At 44.2% G+C, this 19,297-nt stretch overlaps 1 pseudogene across 1 annotated transcript in view; it reads left to right on the top strand.

The window, feature by feature from the left end:
* Positions 1-10,522, top strand: part of LOC309961816 (S-phase kinase-associated protein 1-like) — a 42,997-nt pseudogene extending 32,475 nt beyond the window's left edge. The window contains exon 3 of the transcript in view: positions 9,957-10,522. The product of the transcript in view is annotated as an S-phase kinase-associated protein 1-like (transcript). The remainder of the gene's footprint in view (positions 1-9,956) is intronic.
* The last annotated feature ends 8,775 nt before the right edge of the window (positions 10,523-19,297 follow it).

The raw sequence follows: 19,297 nt of genomic DNA, 5'->3' as shown, positions 1-19,297 counted from the left end.
GCTGCAGGGCCTTGGGGGTTGGCACACTGATGGGTGGGGGCAGATCCCGGGGCCGTGGCTAAGGGGCCCAAGGTGTCTTACAGCTGGTGCTGGCCTGCTGGTGGGCAGGGCCAGGACCCATAGGGTTCTGGGGCTGGATGGTGGGTGGGCTGGGTCCTGACACAGCAGGCTACAGGGCTGTGGTGGTCCTGGGAGGTCCTGGGACTGATGCTCACCCACTGGTGGGTGAAGCCAGGTCCTGGGGCTAGCGCTGGCCCACTGGTGGGCAGAGCCTGGTCCTGGGGTCTCTGGCTGCAGGGCCCAGCGGTCCCAGAGCTGGTGTCAGCTCTCTGGTGGCCAAGGCTCAGGCGGTCCCAGGGCTAGTACTGGTGCACTGGTGGACGAGGCCAGGTCCTTGGCCCTCTGGTGGACAGGGCCAGGTCCTGGGGCAGCTGTGGGCTCAGTGGATCTTAAGGCAGCAGGCCTGCTGGTGGGTGGGTCTGTGTCCCTGCCCACCCAGGAGGTGTCCCAGTACCGGTGCTGGCAGGTTGGTGATCAGGGCCGGGCCCCGGTGTCAATGAGCTGGAGGGAGGATTCCACAATGGCACCTGCCAGCACCAGTGTCCACATGGGAGAACGAGCTCCCCCAAATGGCTGCCTCCAGTATCTGTGTCCCCAGGGGGAGCTCCTGTTGCCTCCTGACCCTCCAAGAGGCTCTCCAAGATCAGCATGTGGGTCTGACCCAGGCTCCTTTCAAATTATTGCTTCTGCCCTGGGTCCCGGAGTGTGTGAGATTTTGTGTGTGCCCTTTAAGAGTGGAGTCTCTGTTTCCCACAGTCCTCTGGCTCTCCCAGAAGTAAGCCCTGCTGGCCTTCAAAGCCAAACGTTCTGGGGGCTCATCTTCCTGGTGCAGGACCCTCGGGCTGTGGAGCCCAATGTGGGGCTCAGACCCCTCACTCCTTGGGGAGAACCTCCGCAATTATAATTATCCTCCCGTTTGTGGGTCACCTGCCCAAGGGTGTGGGTCTTGACTATGTCATGTCTCCAGCCCTCCTACCTGTCTCGTTGCGGTTCCTTCTTTGTATCTTTAGGGGGAGAGGATCTTTTCAGCTGCTCTTCCAGTCTTTCTCATCAACAGTTGCTCTGTCAGTAGCTGTGCGCCCACAGGAGGAAGTGAGCTGCTGTGCTGTGTTGGCCACTCCTCTTAATCCATTTTTTAAAGATCATCTAAAAGGACAGCTAATCTCCGACAATGTGTGGACAGACCAAAACTAAGTATTTTTGGCCATGGCAAATTAAGACCATTGAAAGGATGCACAGTTTTGACCCGCTATGGGTTTCACATTTCAGACGATTCTTAGTGATTTATCACTGTTCATCTCAGAGGCTAAATTGATCATGTATCAGGTTCCTACTACGTGCCAGGCATTGTGGATACAAAGACAAATAAACCTTAAGAAGAAAGGACTGAGCTCCTTGAGTCCGACAGGGACTTGAGTCCAGGCTGAAGTTGTCAGACTCGGCAAATAAAAATAACACGAGGCCCAGTTAAATTTGAACTCAGGTAAACAAAAGAAAAAAAATTTAGTATAAGTATGTCCCAAACAGCGCATGGAACAAGTATTCACTGTCTGTCTGAAATTCAAATTTAACTGGGCCCCCCGTGGGGTTTTTGGGCTGTTTTGGAAAGCAACCCTAATCCAGGTTTTTCTTCGGTCTGCAAGAAAAGGGCGTTAGCCCAGAGACCATCTTCAAAGCAAGCAGTAAAAGGAACAACCACAGACAGTTATTTTGTCAACTCTTCATTTGTTTCCGTCAGAGGACAGAAACTGCTCATCCTGACTAACCCTTCATCAGGTAGCCTCACTAGCCATTTGGCCACATAGCACACTGCCCTTTTTTTTTAAGAGCAGTTTTAGGTTCACAGCAAAACTGAGAAGGTACAGATTTCCCATATAATACCTTCTGCCCCTTCCCACCAAATCACCTCCCTATTATCAACCACCCTCACCAAAGCGACACATTTGTTACAAGTGACGAACGTACACAAACACACCATTATCACCCAAGGTCCAAGTTGATATTACAGATCACTCTGGGTGTTGTACATTCTATGGATTTGGACAGATGTATAATGACACGTATCCACCATTATAGCGTCATACAGAGCAGTTCTGCCGCCCTAAAAATCCCCTGTGCTCCACCTGTTCCTCTCTCCCCACCCCTCCAACCCCTGGCAACCACTGATCGTTTTGCTGTCTCCATAGCTCTGCCTTTTCCAGAGTGTCATACAGTGGGAATCATGTAGCACGTAGCCTTTTCCTATTGGCTTCTCTCCCTTAGTAACATGCATTTAAGTTTCTTCCGTGTCTTTTCCTGGCCTGATAACTTGTTTCTTTTCAGCAATGAATAATACTCCATTGTCTGGATGAACCACAGTTCATGTATCCATTCACCCCCGGAAGGGTATCTTGGTTGCTTCCAAGTTTGGGCAACTATAAATAAAGCTGCTATAAACATTCATGTGCAGGTTTATGCATGGACATAAGTTTTCAACTCCTTTGTATAAACACCAAGGAGTGTCATAAGTTTTCAACTCCTTTGGGTAGACACCAAGGAGCACCATTGTTGGATCATATGGTAAGAGTACGTTTGGTTTTGTAACCAAAGAAACTGCCAAAGTGTCACGCAAAGTGGCTGTGCCATGTTGCATTCCCACCGGCCGTGATGAAGGTTCCCGTTGCTTCTCATCCTCGCCAGCACTTGGTGTTATCAGTGTTCTGGATTTTGGCCATTCTAATAGGCGTGTAGGGGTATCTCACTGTTGTTTCACACTATACTTTTTCATACAACTACTGTGGTATTCGTTTAAGGTAAAAGCTAATCTGTCATTATAACAATAGGGGACCAAAACTGGCAAGACCATCCTCCATGGAAAACGTCCATCTCTAGGTCCAAGGTATCTGCTCAAATTGCTACCATTTACCTGCTAGTGGGAAGGAGCGGGGGAAAGATATAGGGCAACTAGTCTTCATTTTAAGGACAGGACATGGAAGTGACACCCATCACTTTTATTCGCCCGAACCAACTCACATGACCACTCCTAGCTGCGTGGGAGGCTGGGAAATGTATCGATAGTTTATAGCCACATACCCTGCTACTATTCTAGGGGACTGCACTGCTAAAAGGAGCAGAGTGGATGGGGAGGGGGCAGTCAGAAGTCTGTCAGAACTTATCACTTGGTCATCAGGTATTACGTGTGTAATTATTAATCTCATGGCTCTGCTCCCCCACCTGGATTGTAAGCTCCATGTGGGCAAAGATGTCTAACTCGCTCGTCACTCTGTTTCCAGGGGCCCAGGATGCTATCCACAAATATTTATTAAATATTAGAAGCGAGGAAAAGATTGAGGAAGAAAAGGAGAATTACCACCCTCCTGGCCTGATAACTTGTTTCTTTTCAGCAATGAATAATACTGCATTGTCTGGATGAACCACAGTTCACGTATCCATTCACCCCTGGAAGGGTATCTTGGTTGCTTCCAAGTTTGGGCAACTATAAATAAAGCTGCTATAAACATTCATGTGCAGGTTTATGCATGGACATAAGTTTTCAACTCCTTTGTATAAACACCAAGGAGTGTCGTAAGTTTTCAACTCCTTTGGGTAGACACCAAGGAGCACCATTGTTGGATCACCATGAATTGCCCTCCAGCAAAGACCCACACCCTGGGGCAGGCAACCCACAAACGGGAGGATAATCATAGCTGTGTGCCTCCTGCAGCAGGCGCTCTGTAGGGACCTTCCCTGGGGTCTTCTCACTGACTGTCAGGCTCTGTTCTCGTCCCCTCTCAGCCTGGGCCTGCCTGTCTCTGGGCCCTCTGCTCTCAGCCAGGCAGGCCCCCGAACAATGCTCTGTGGTTCTATCTGTCCATGTGTCCACACGGGCACTTGGCATAGTTCACATAGGACAGGCCAATGCCCAGCTGACACCCCTGCTGCAGGGTCCTCCCCTATAATTACCACATCTGCTTCACATGTACCCACCCACCTCAGGGAAGCCACTGTAACCTCCTCTCCCCTCCCCTAGTATCACACAAGATCCTACTTTTGTCTTGGGCTACCTGAGTGATAGAGGCCAGATTCCATCTCTGGATAAGGGACTGAGCAGCTCTCTACCTCGGGGCAAAGGACCACATCCTCAAATGAATGCTCCTTGCTTCAAATGGACTGACAAGATACCCAAACCAGCACTTCATGTGTTGGCATTCTAGACTCGATGGAATTATCCAGTCGCCTAGAATAGCTGCAATGATTGAGATCTGAGACAACATTTGAGCCTTTAAAACACTGTGCAACTCAACACAGACAGTAAACGTTTGGAGACAGACAGTTTTAGGTTCATGTACCACTCAACCTCTTACTAGCTGTGCAACCTAGGGCAAATGACTTAACCTCTCTGAACCTCAATTTCCTATCTGTAAAACATGAACAATAATAGTACCTACCTCATAGGGTTTTGTGAGGATTAAGTAAGCTATATATTGGGCTGGCTAAGAAGTTCGTTCGTGTTTTTCCCAAGATTTTACAGAAAAACCCAAGCGAACTTTTTGGCCAACCCAATATTTTATGTAATGTCTGGTTTTGATGTGAGTGTGAATTTTTTTAAGGGACACAAATTCCTTCCCACTCCTCCTGTGAAGAGGTGAAGGACATGTCTTCTCCCATTGAGTCTGTGGACTTGTGGCCACTTCGGCCACCAAAGTGCCATGCAAGTGCCCTCCGTGGCTAGGTCAGGGAAGGCCATCCAGGTTCTGCCTCCCCTCGGGGGCTCCCATGCAGGGAGTCTGACTAACCCAGCTCATCATGCTGGAGAGTCCACACGTAGACGCTCCAGGGAACAACCCGGCGCAGCTCTTGGTGCTCCCAGTGGACAGCCAGACGTCAGCCACGTAACAGAGCCTGCGTGGACACCTAGCCCAGTAAATCCTGCAGACGACAAGCATCTGACTGCAACCTCCGCAAGAGCCACCCAGCTGAGCCCTTTCCAGATTCCTCACCCACAAAATCATGAGTGAAGTGAAAGTTTACACCAGTTTATACCAGTCTATGAAGTGTTAGGGCAGGTTATTATATAGCAACAGCAACCAGAACAACGAGCAACAGGAAGTGCTAGCAACTATTAATACTGGGCTTCCCTGGTGGCGCAGTAGTTGAGGGTCTGCCTGCCGATGCAGTGGACATGGGTTCGTGCCCCAGTCCGGGAAGATCCCACATGCCGCGGAGCGGCTGGGCCCGTGAGCCATGGCCGCTGAGCCTGCGCTCCGGAGCCTGTGCTCCGCAACGGAAGAGGCCACAGCAGTGAGAGGCCCGCGTACCGCAAAAAAAAAAAAAAAAAAAAAAGAATACTGACGCAGCTTCTAAATCCCGTAAGTCCTAGAATCGAGCCTCCTGCTTTCCATGGTGTGAATACCCCAGAGTGTCACAGTTCAACCCATCTGGCTACACTTAGAGTTCCCCCTCTTCAGAGCCTGGTTTCTTTCAGTTCTCTGCTAGGTTTCCTGTCTAACTTCTAGATCAAGACAGTCTGAATAAACTTTAGATAAACACTTAAAATTATTTCCTGGAAGCTCACCAAACCAAACATGTGAATCCTCCCCCGTCTGCACAAGTGAAAACAAGTTATATAATTTCTGTTTCCCGGGGTGGAAAGGGCTATGCAAGACACAGAACACTGGGACTGCTGCCTGTCGTCTGGAATCACATTTTAAATAAATAGACGAAGCAAACTGCACAGAAATGATGAATAATGAAATAGTAGGAGTAGAAATTAAAGAGCAGTGGGAACTACAGGAGCTATTTCTGTCCCTCACTGAGAATTCCTAAAGGCTTAGGCTAGGTGTTTATTTCTCAGGGAGCGGATTATTTTTAACGGCTTTGAATATGACACCTCCATGACACCCATTACTCCCAAACGCCTGCAACGTACTTCTCAGATCTAACCATCACTGCAGGGTCGAGGCTCACATTGAACGTGTGTGTTTTTCCTTCAGCTATTTTAAGTGTTCCATCAGCTTTCTCAATTATTTATGGAATTCCTTCTCTGATGAGGAAGTTATTTTCTGTAGAAACTGGAATTATTTTACATTCCACCTTTTTCCTCCTTTCTGCTTTCTCCACTGTCACAACACATTCCAGTCCATCCATTTAGCACGGTGTCATCTGGGATGGCATGAGGATCTTCCTGAAGATGGATAATAAACAGAGGTCAAGTTTGAACAGGAGGAACATCATGTCCGTGGCCATGCCTTCTTCTACTCCGTGCCCTCAGGGTATCTCGTGGCATGTTTAAGAAATGTTTTGCAGATGTGTAAGTATTTTTAAAACATGCAGGATTCTGAAATCGTTGTGGCAATCACTACTTTTTTAAATGCACATGAATATTTGGAAAATTAAAATTAGACAGTTGGTGCTGTGGTGTCCTGCTGCCCACACTTGACTGATTACCAGAACCACATAGTGATTTTGTAAAAGTGCAGACTCCTGGATTTTGCCTCAGAAAAATGGAAAAAGAGACTCTGGGAAAGGGGTTCAAGAATTCATGTGTACCCTAAAATCTTCCCAGTGATTTGATGGCCAGCCAGCTCCGAAAGCCTCACCCACCTGCATCTACGCCCTCCATAAAACGTCAAGAGGAAGGAGCTGTAAGCAAGCAGACAACAGATGAGTCACAGGACTGAGGTTCACCCAGAAAGCCGCCAGGCCTGGATAGGACTAAACAGAGCCTCCTCCTTCCACTTGTGCAACTAACAAACAAACATCTTTCAAGGATCCAGAATGAATGAATTATAAGACAGCAGGGAACAGAGGAACATGACTTATTCTCTGCCATCGAGAAACTCAGAATCTACTTATTCATTCATTCATTCATTCACCAAGTATTTACTGAGCACCTGCTCTGTACTGGGTACTGCTCCAGACACTGGTGAAACAATACCTAACAGACATGGTTCCTGTCCTCCCAGGATAATGGTATTTAGCACAGGCTACTTTCCTTCTGTAGGAAGGTAAACAGGTAACACATGAGTTTGACTTTGACAACTTCATTAGGCAGTTCATTCGGCAGAAGCAAGACAGCACCTGTACGAGCCTGACAGCGAGTGTCTCCTTAAATTCTGCAGCCCAGACACTCACTTGCCTTGCCCTGGTCCCAGTTGTGAGGTTCAGAGGTGTCACAGGTGGGATCCCAGCATGTGCAAAGGCAAGAAGATGCTGAAGATTATTCAGAAAATGATGAAGAGTCTACAGCGGCTTAAGTACAGAACGCACAGGGTAGGGGAGTGGCTGGAGAGTCTGCTGTGGCTGAGGGGAGAGTCCAACTGCAGCCTACGGACAGTTGTGAAATTCTTTTCACGTCGGATGTTTTTTCTCTGTCTGTATGACAATCAGATTATCCTTTTGATTTTTTAAAAAGATCATTCTGACAGCAGCTTAAAAATGAGAGAGAGGGGGAAATCCTTGGACCAAGAAACAAAGCAGCTATTACAGTAGTGCCAGAAAAAGGTAATAAACGTTTCAATTGAAGCAATGGCCTAAATGGAAAGAAAGCCTTGGTGCTCAAAGCTATAGGGATGCCGACAAGAGAGGAAAACTCTAGGGCCACCTAAGTAAGGAGTCTAACTATACCCTTCAGTGGAAACACACAAAGAGAATAACATAAACTTGCCTCTTTCATCCTTAGCGCTGCCTAGAATTTTTTAGATTTCTTAAAAAAATTCACTACCACAAACCAGCTCTCACATAGGTTTGTGGTCCAAATACACACTAATTATGTGATAAACACACACACACTCACACACACACCTCAAGTACAGAATTTAATTTAAAGTTACCCCTGGCGGGACTTCTCTGGTGGCACAGTGGTTAAGAATCCGCCTGCCAATGCAGGGGACACGGGTTTGAGCCCTGGTCCGGGAAGATCCCACGTGCCAGGGGGCAACTAAGCCCGTGCGCCACAACTACTGAGCCTGTGCTCTAGAGCCCACAAGCCACAACTACTGAGCCCACGTGCCACAACTACTGAAGCCTGCGCACCTAGAGCCTGTGCTTCACAAGAGAAGCCACCACAATGAGAAGCCTGTGTACCGCAACGAAGAGTAGCCCCCCGCTCTCCACAACTAGAGAAAGCCCGCGTGCAGCAACAAAGACCCAATGCAGCCAAAATAAATAAATAAAAATTAATTAATTAAAAAGTAAATAAATAAAAATAATAAAGTCAGCCCTGGGGTAGCTATACGCCAAGGTAAATGGCAGAAGCAAACACAAACCCTCACTGGAGTAACACCATCAGCCCAGGCCTCAAAAAATTCTCATAGATAAAGTTCCAAGGAAAACAAACAGCTCACATTATAAAAGTACTAAACATGGAGAAACAACATACCACAAGTGAGAGCCAGGAAAAACAACAAACCATATAGTCAATCCCACAAAGACTTCAGATACTGGAACCCTACAGTACAAAATGAAAAATAACAATGTTTTACATGTTTAAGGAAAATGACAACTTTGAAAATATGCACCAGGATGCACCTCACAGAGACAAAGAGAGACAACTATAAAATAGAGGTCTGAAGGCATAGAGAATACAAAAGGGTCCAACTTATGTCCACTTGGAGTTTCAGGTGGAAACAATAGAGGCACTGAGTGGAAGCACTATTTACAGAATTGGTGAAAGACAGCAATCGTCACATCAAGGGGTTTTTTAGAAATTCTCACTGAGACAAAGCAGTGAAGCTTCCGAACACCAAAGAAAAAGAGAAGATCATAAAAAGGGAGAAAAAAATATCATCAACTTAGGAATGGCAATTATAGTTGAACCCAGAGAAGCAAAAATGAAAGCTGACAGTGAAACAACATATTTAATGTGCATAAAGAAAATGAATGCCAGCCTCGATTTTTATACCCAAAGAAACTTCTTTCAAGAACAAGGAAGAATTAAAGTCAGTTTCTTGAAAGAATTTAGGTCAAAAACTGAAGGAGTTTACCACCAATAGTCCTTTGGTAAAGAAAATTCTAAAGGATGTACTTCAGGCCTAAGGAAACATATCCCTGATCAAAGATCTGAGACTCAAGAAAGATAGTGGTCAAAGATGTTAGTAAACATGTGAGGAAATCTAAACAAATACGAACTGTTTAAAACAATAGTAATAATGGATAATGAGAGAGAAGGCAGGACAGAACTAGAATGCTGAAAAAGAATAACATATAAACTGAGAGAGGATGATGAGAATTATTCTATGATCAATGTATTGTCAGGAAGAAGGCAAAAATATATACAAACTTTAGACTTTGTTAAATAGGCATGTTAAAATATAAATGGTTATGACCAAAATAATATACATAAAACATAAAACTTCTAAACAGGGGGAAAATGGAATGAGATAAAAGGGAACTTATATCTTATACAATAGGTATACATAATATAAAGGTAATGATATATGATTTTTCCACTTTGTTCTATATCCATATAGATCTATCTATATAAATTGGGAGATTGGGATTGACATATACACACTACTATATACAAAATAGATAACTAATAAGGACCTACTGTATAGCACAGGGAACTCTACTCAATACTCTGTAATGACCTATATGGGAAAAGAATCCAAAAAAGAGGGGATATATGTACATGTAGAACTGATTCACTTTGCTGTACACCTGAAACTAACGCAACACTGTAAATCAACTATGCTCTAAAAAATAATAATAAAATAAAATAAGGATATATAAAGAGACAGAATCAACAAAGCTAAAAATCTGTCCTTTGGAAAGATACTAAAATTGTCAAATGTCTGTCAACCCTAGCCAAGAAAAAAGCAGGCACAGATAAAAAAGCACCACAGATAAATCATGTCAAGAATGAAAAAGAACAGGTGTTGGCCTTGTTCTCCGCCTTTCTGTTTTTCTGTTTGCAGACACCGCCCTGCTCTCATCAGCCTCCAGCCCACAGTCTCCTTGAGACCTAACACCACGCCTTCAATTAAGTTGCAGAGCTCTAATGGAGAGATATTCGCAAGTTGATGCTGAAATTGCCAAACAGTCTGTGACTATCAAGACCATGTTGGAAGATTTGGGAATGGATGATGAAGGAGATGATGACCCAGTCCCTTTGCCAAATGTTAATGCAGCAATATTAAAAAGGTCTTTCAGGGGTGCACCCACCACAAGGATGATCCGCCTCCTCCTGAGGATGGTGAGGACAAAGAAAAGTGAACAGATGATATCCCTGTTTGGAATCAAGAATTCCTGAAAGTTGACCAAGGAACACTTTTTGAGCTGATCCTGGCTGCAAACTACTTAGACATCAAAGGTTTGCTTGATGTTATCTGCAAGACGGTTGCCATTATGATCAAGAGGAAAACTCCTGAGGAGATTCGAAAGACATTCAATATCAAAAATGATTTTACGGAAGAAGAGGAAGCCCAGGTACCCAAAGAGAACCAGTGGTGTGAGAAGTAAAATTTTGTGCCTGACTCTGTAACACTGTAAGAATTGTTCCAAATACTAGTTGCAGTGCTCTGTTTATAATTGTTAATATTAGAAAAACAGTTGACAAATGCAGCAGCAAATCAATTTTATTAGTGGAATATTGTCCTCATTGCATGTGTAGTTTCAGTACAGATTCCAAACCTATGGCTGAGTTTCTTCTAGTATGATCAAAAGTTTCTTTTTTCTTTGCTCTGAATAAAACTGAACTGTTGATTCTCTATAGAAAGTGGCATTTTGGGCTTTCCCTCTTTTTGTAAAGCAATTTCTGCCTAGTTTATTGTCCAGTTAACTTCAGTGACTTTTGAAAGTTGACATTGTAAATAAGACAACTTGCAAAAAAAATTAAAAACAAAGGTTATGCCAGTCTCTAAAAATGAGTTGTGGAGAATTCCCTCTTTTTCTTCTTTCTGGAAGATTTTGTGTAAAATTTCAAGGATCTATTCCTTGAAATGTAAAAGAATTTGTCAAAAAAGTTTTGGGGCCTGATATTTCTTCACAAGAAGTTCTTTAAACAAAGAAAAAAAAGGTTTATAGGGGTTTTAGTTCTTGTTGGATTAGTTTGGGTAAGTTTTATTTTAGTAATGTAAACATTTTGAATTTATTGGCATAAAATTAATTATAATACATATGAAGATCCTGAGCACATCTCCTCCCGTGGACACACCAAAACCACAGCTACATGTAGAACAAGTCTCCCTGAGAACGACCTGAAGACTAGCGGGACAGCCCTTATAGGGATATTAAGAATAAACCATACTGAGACAGGAAGGAGGGGCGGAGACATAATCTAGTCAGGACCCACACCCCCAGAGCAGCAATCCACAAACAGGAGGGGATATCACAAACTCAGAGGTCCCCCCTAAGGATGAGGGGTTTGGGCTCCACACTGGGCACTCCAGGCCCAGGGTGCAGCACAGGGAAGACGAACCCCCATAACTGGCTTTGAAAACCAGCAGGGTTTACATCCAGGAGAGCCTGAGGGCTGTAGGAAACCGAGACTCCACTCTTAAAGGGGTTAAAAGGGTCACACACAAGCTCAGCGGCACAAAGCAGCAGGTTAAAAAGAGCCTGGAGCTTTAGCCATCCTGCCAAGACTGCCTCAGAAGCCCCCAACCCATGCCCAGATCAAGCTCCAGCTCTCCTGACAAGGCAGCAGCCCCCCACCCCCGCCTGCCTTGGGAAAAACCCCAGCACACACCCAGCTCCAGATCCAGCCCTCCCACCAAAGCTGCAGGCGCACACAGTCTGCACAGGGACGTGCCTACTCAGGGCCATGCCTTCAAGACGAGGAGAGGTAACCGTTTCACCTACCTTATAGAAACAGACACAGAAAACCAGGCAAAATGAGATGACAAAGTAATTTGTTCCAGAAGTAGAGTCACAGATGTAGAAAACAAACATGGTTACCAAGGGATGGGGGGGTGGGAGGGATAAACTGCAAGACTGGGATTGACATATACACACTACTATATATAAAACAGATAACTAATAAGGACCTACTGTATAGCACAGGGAACTCTACTCAACACTCTGTAATGGCCTATATGGGAAAAGAATCTAAAAAAAGTGGACATATGTATAACTGATTCACTTTGCTATACACCTGAAACTAACACAACGTTGTAAATCAACTATACTCCAATAAAAATTTTTTTAAAAAAAGTAATTTGTTCCAAATGAAAGAACAAAATAAAACCCCAGGAGAAAATCCTAATGAAATGGTTGTAAATAATTTATCTGATAAAGAGTTCAAAGCAACAGTAATAAAAATGCTCACCAGGGCTTCCCTGGTGGCGCAGTGGTTGAGAGTCCCCCTGCCGATGAAGGGGACACAGGTTCATGCCCCGGTCTGGGAAGATCCCACATGCCGCAGAGCGGCTGGGCCCATGAGCCATGGCTGCTGAGCCTGCGGATCCGGAGCCTGTGCTCCACAACGGAAGAGGCCACAACAGTGAGAGGCCCACGTACCACAAAAAAAAAAAAAAAAAAAAAAATGCTCACCAAACCCAGCAGAAGAATACAGCAACACAGTGAAAACTTCAACAAAGTGTTAGAAAATATTAAAAAGAACCAATCAGAGCTGAAAAATACAACAACTGAAATACACTCTGAATAACCAAGGCAATCTTGAGAAAGGAGAGAGCTGGAGGTATCATGCCCCCTGACTTCAGACTATACTACGAAGCTACAGTAATCAAAACAGTACGGTACTGGCACAAACACAGACACACAGATCAATGGAATGGAACAGAGAGCACAGAAATAAACCCACGTTTATTTGGTCAATGAATCTACGACAAAGGAGGCAAGAATATACAATGGGGGAAAGACAGCCTCTTCAATAAATGGTGTGGGAAAACTGGACAGCTACACATAAAAGAATGAAACTGGACTACCTGCCGACACCACATACAAAAATAAACTCAAAAGCAATTAAAGACTTAAATGTAAGACCTGAAACAGTAAAACTTTTAGATGAAAACATAGGCAGCATGCTCTTTGATTCAGCTTAAGCAATATTTTTTTGGATCTGTCTCCTCAGGCAAGGGAAACAAAAATAAACAAATGGGGCTACATCAAACTAAAAAGCTTTTGTATAACAAAGGAAACTATCAACAAAATGAAAAGGCAACCTACTGAATGGGTGAAAATATTTGCAAAATATATATTCAATAAGGGGTTAATACCCAAAAATATACAAGAACCCAGACAACTCAACAACAAAAAAACAACAATTCGGGGCTTCCCTGGGGGCGCAGTGGTTAAGAATCCACCTGTCAATGCAGGGGAAATGGGTTAGAGCCCTGGTCCAGGAAGATCCCACATGCCACAGAGCAACTAAGCCCGTGCGCCACAACTACTGAGCCTGTGCTCTAGAGCCCATGAGCCACAACTACTGTGCCCACGTGCCAAGAGCCTGTGCTCTGCAACAAGAGAAGCCACCGCAGTGAGAAGCCCACGCACCATGACAAAGAGCAGCCCCTGCTCTCTGCAACTAGAGAAATCCCACACACAGCGACGAAGACCCAATGCAGCCAAAAATAAATAAATAAATTTATTTTTAAAAAGGGGAGGCTTCCCTGGTGGCGCAGTGGTTAAGAATCTGCCTGCCAATGCAGGGGACATGGGTTCGAGCCCTGGTGCAGGAAGATCCCCCATGCCACGGAGCAACTAAGCCCGTGCACCACAACTATTGAGCCTGAGCTCTACAGCCCACGAGCCACAACTACTGAGCCCATGTGCCACAACTACTGAAGCCCACGTGCCTAGAGCCCGTTCTCCACAATGAAGAGTAGCCCCCACTCCCCACTACTAGAGAAAGCCCGCACACAGCAACAAGACCCAATGCAGCCAAATATAAATTTAATTAATTAATTAAAAAAAAAACTCGATTAAAAAATGGGCAGAGGATCTGAATAGCCATTTTTCCAAAGAAGACATATGAATAGCCAACAGGCACATGAAAGACGCTCAACATCACTAATCGTCAGAGAGATGCAAATCAAAACCATAATGAGATATCACCTCACACCTGTTAGAATGGCCATCATCAAAAAGACTGCAAATACAGCACAGGGAGATTAGCTCAGTGCTTTGTGACCACCTAGAGGGGTGGAATAGGGAGAATGGGAAGGAGATGCAAGAGGGAGGAGATATGGGGATATATGTATACGCACAGCTGATTCACTTTGTTATAAAGCAGAAACTAACACACCACTGTAAAGCAATTATACTCCAATAAAGATGTTAAAAAAAATTTTAAAAAAACACACACACAAAGACTACAAATAACAAGTGCTGGTGAGGATATGGAGAAAAGGGAGCCCTCCTGCACTGTTGGTGGGAATGTAAATTGAATGCAGCCAGTATGGAAAACAGTATGGAGGTTCCTCAAAAAATTAAAAATAGAACCACCATACGATCCAGCATTTCCACTTTTGGGTATTTATAAAGAAAATGAAAACACTAATTTGAAAATATATATACACCTTATACACTGCAGCACTATATACACTGCAGCATTATTTACAATAGTCAAGATATGGAAGTAACCTAAGCGTCCATCAATAGATAAATGGATAAAGAAGATGTTATATATGTTATATACATATATATGAAATCTTGCCATTTGTGACAACATGGATGAACCTAGAGGGTATTATGCTAAGTGAAATAAGTCAGAAAGAGAAAGACAAATACTGTATGTTTTCACTTATATGTAGAACCTAAAAAACAAAAGAAATACAACAAAACAGAGACATATCCATAGATACAGTGAACTAGTAGTTGCTGGGGGAAGGGGTGGGGGGATGGGTGAAATAGTTGAGGGAATTAAGAGGTACAAGCTGCCAGTTGTAAAATAAATAAGTCACGAGGATATAATATACAGCACAGAGAAAATACTCAATAATAACTCTGTATGGGGCATAATACATAAAAATATCAAATCACTCTGCTGAAACTAATATAATACTGTAAGTCAACTATACTTCAATTAACAACAAAAAAAGAACAAATCTACCCACTCTGTGAAACACATTTTCTGTTCAGAGGCAGAAGTGCCTTCAAGATGCCTTCCACGGCCTCTCCCAGCAGCTCCTCAGGCCTTGCTCAGAGGGACAGTGTCAGAGCCACAGAGAAGGGTGCCCAGGGTGAGCCACTCTCCTGAAAGACCACCTCACCCTGTCCACGCTGCCCACCTCCCCTCCCCTAGACACTTGCAGGCAGATCTTTACTCATAAACGTGGCTGCACACACAACACTCCCACTCCCAGCAGTGACACCACTTGTCCATAAGGGTTGTTCATAGACTCAAAGACACTGACACTAAAATGAACCTATCTACAAAACAGAAATCGAGTCACAGACATAGAAAACAAACTTATGGTTACCAGGGGCTAAGGGGGGGTGGGATAAATTGGGAGATTGAAATTGACACATACTCACTACTATATATAAAATAGATAACTAATAAGGACCTACTGTGTAACACGGGGAACTCTACTCAGTACCTTGTAATGACCTATACGGGAAAGGAATCTGAAAAAGAGTGGATATATGTATAGATATAACTGATTCACTTTGCTGTACACCTGAAGCTAACACAACATTGTATATCAACTATACGTCAATAAAAATTTTGTAAAAAGAAATTGGTACTAGATGGGATGTTAGCGATCACCTGAAAATGGAAGGAGCTCATCCAATTAATTCAACAATTATTCATTCTGTGCCAGCTGTGCACCTAGATTCTGGTCCTTACAGTGTTTGTGCCTTTTAGAGACACTACATTGAAACATTAAAAAATTTGTAGGGCTTCCCTGGTGGCGCAGTGGTTGAGAGTACGCCTGCCGATGCAGCGGACACGGGTTCGTGCCCCAGTCTGGGAAGATCCCACATGCCGCGGAGCAGCTGGGCCCGTGAGCCATGGCCACTGAGCCTGCGCGTCTGGAGCCTGTGCTCCGCAACGGGAGAGGCCACAACAGTGAGAGGTCCGCATACCGCAAAAAAAAAAAAAAAAAAAAAAAATTGTAGAGAAACAGGAGATAGAGATAATCCTAACAACTTCTACCATATATTTAGCACTGACTCTGTGCCTGGCATCATAAGAAAAGCTTGATTTTCACTAATTCTAATCTTTAAAACAAGGCTTCAAGGTTGCCATTATTATCCCTTTATTGCAAATGTGTAAACCAAGGCTCAAAGAGGTTAAGTAAACCTCTAAGATCCCACAGCTAGTAAGTGGCAGAACTAGCACCTGAACCCAGATGTGTTAATTCCGAAGTCCACACATGTGCCACTGTACTTTGGAGCTCAAAGTGTGGCACGAAAAATGTCATTGCAGGCTGGAAATTCTTTGAATGGGTGTGCTCAGGGTGCCCAGATTCCAAAGAGCCAAGACGTACAGCCTCCTCTGAATGCTGCCTGGCTTGTTCGAAGTTCATTAAGCTCAATATACCTAATGTAAAAGCTACTGGAGATTCTAGCATGGTGGATTCTGAGGTCAATATTAAGATAACAGGTCCAAACTAAAATGTCACACAAAGAAACATTAATGCTAATCCCTCCACCAATAAAACGCTTTGCTCTAAGGACAAAACCCTTTGCAAATATTTTTCCACCAATCCCCACAGGTATCTTATTCAGTTGTAAAACTGTGCTTCAGACAAAATGTAAAACAACAAAAGCCAGCTTCTTAAGTATCAGCTGTCCAAACAATACCCAGTTTACAATTTCTTGATTCATAATACATCATTCAATCCACCATTCAACTTCTAGGAAATAAAACTCAAGAAAATAATTACTATAAAAACAACATTAAATATTGTAAGCAAACTTACGCAAGGTTCAAAATATGTTTTTTCTATCCCTTGTCTAAGTCAAATTGAAATCAGTTTCCTCTCCTCTCCTTTGTCTCCTTTTATTAATTTGTCATAATCTCCCCGAAACCAGCAATTAATTCTCTTCCAAGTATATATCATCAACCTTTTAGAATATCATTCTGGCTTGAAGTAAGAAGCCAGAAATACAATGCATTCCATGGCAGATTAACCCAGTTGGATGAAATGGTGCAATCATTAAACCCAGATCAGGTGTTTCATCTCATATTAAGCACAGGGCCTAGACAAAGCAGGCACCAACCAATGACAGCAAAATTAACTTGCAAACCCATCACTATGGGCAGGTGTCTCACTAATTTGGTTTGTGGCAGACGTGCACTTGAGTCTGGGAAGGCGGGGCAGGAGTGGAGGCTGTGGATGGGGAAAGGAGAGGGAAGTATCACCCCACTCCTGGAAAGAGAGGAACTCCCTAGCTAGTGTATATCAGTGGGGGTGGGGAAGGAGGTTGGGAAAAATGGAGAAAGAGAAGGATCTTCTTCCCCATTTTCTGACATTTGAAGCAGATTATTGCTTTGAATAAGATGGAGAAACTAAGGTATTTATGATTTTTATGATACTAGGTAATAGCACAGTACCTGCCACGGTGAGCAAGTGGAAACCGAGTGCTTTCCATTTTATCATCTCATTGAACCACCCTGCAAAGTGAGTATTAACATGCCCGTGTCATATCCCCAGAAAGAGGTGTTTCTCACCAGGTGGGGATGCTACCTGCTAGATAGCAGGTGACATTTTTTGGTGCCATGGCCCCTTTTGGCAGTCTTGTGAAGTCTACCAACACCATCTTAGAATTATGTTTTTAAACATATAAAACAGAGGAAACCACTACACTGCATCACAGTTCTAACCACGGATTCCATGGAACACGTAGAGAATTTCTGGGAGAGACTGGACTTGTTCCACACAAAGCCTGTGTGAGAACTAGAAAGGCCACGTACTTACAGAGCCACCCTGCCCTGCAGGCTTGCGCTGGGGGAGCCGGCTGCACGTGTGAGAGACAGAACTCCAGGAGCTGAGCAGCTCGGTGAGGTCAGGCCTGCGGCGCTGATGTGCACTGGACGCCCAAGGGCCAAAGACCAAGGCAGGTAGAATGGCTACTGCTGGTCTTGTCCCGAGGCAGCACTGGTGCTCTACCTCCCGCGGCTGCTCCGCAGGCATGGGCTGGGATCACACCAGGCTCGAAGATCAGGCCAGAAATGGATTGATGGGGCTCCCTCCAGATCATCAGGGAGGAACACAGAAGGAAGGCACGAGGCCCATTTCAGCAGCAACACCTGATGGCAGCAACAACCCAAACTGGCCCACTGAGCAATACCATGCAGGACTCCCACCCTGAACTGAGAAAGCATGCCCTGTCGTCCTTAAGGAACTGCAGGGAGAGAGCCTTCTTCAGTTCAGGCTCCCAGCAGGAAACTGACAGGCCTTCAAATGGGATACCTGAGCAGAGTTTAATGCAGGCACTGTTTTCAAAGATGGAGGTGGGCTTAAGGGAAACCAAGACAGATGAAGTAACCTAGATTAGCTAGGGATATTTACCTTTACCACCCCTAGAGAGGCGAGGGAAAAGCAGCTATCGAAATCCAGAGAGGACAGAAAAAATATATATATCCTGAGCTCACTTCCCTCCACCCTGCAAATCTCCCCGACACTTCCCGTCAGCTGATCCCAACCAAAGCCCGGAGTCCTTAAAGTTCATAATGATCAGCCTTGAGGGCAGAGCAGGGAGAAGAATTTAGAGTTTTTCTAGAAAGGCAAACAGGTTACTTTTCACAGGGGTGGGGAGAAGGTGCTCAAAGCCATTTAATTTGTAAAATAATTTCCTGATAGAAAATAATTTCTATCAAGGAGATCCACAGGAGGTACCACTTGTATTCTTTTTTCAGACAGTTAAGCTATGTATCGGGGAGGAAAAGTAACTCATAAAGATCAATAAAAAAATAATCAACAAAAATAAGATTCAGACCCAAGTCTGCTTGACAACAGGGCCCACACTTTTAGCCACTCTGATTACTGCCTGTAACAGTTATATTTTAAAAGTGGGATTCTCAGACTGCACAAGGACTTGGCTATAACCCATTCTCATCTCACTGCTCAAAATATTTTTTTCTAAAACTACAGCATATGGACATTTTCATGTAAAACCCTCTATGAGAGAATTATAAACCCTTGTATGAGGACAAGCAGTACAGAAAGCGGTCTATGTTTGGAAACAGTCACCCAAAATAAGAAATAAATTAACGTTTGAAAGGGGAGAATCGCTTGTCTCAGCCTGGGCAAAGCTTCCGTTTTCAGAAATCTATGAAGATTAAAATGAGGCCTCAGGAGAAGCCAACATCACTGATTGTGTGAAAGCTTGGAGAGCAAGGCTG

Source organism: Leucopleurus acutus, assembly GCF_964270905.1.
Source record: "Leucopleurus acutus genome assembly, chromosome: 5".
Lineage (NCBI taxonomy): Eukaryota > Metazoa > Chordata > Mammalia > Artiodactyla > Delphinidae > Leucopleurus > Leucopleurus acutus.
Note: the sequence above shows the minus strand (reverse complement) of the source record. Positions and strands in the feature narration are given on the sequence as shown.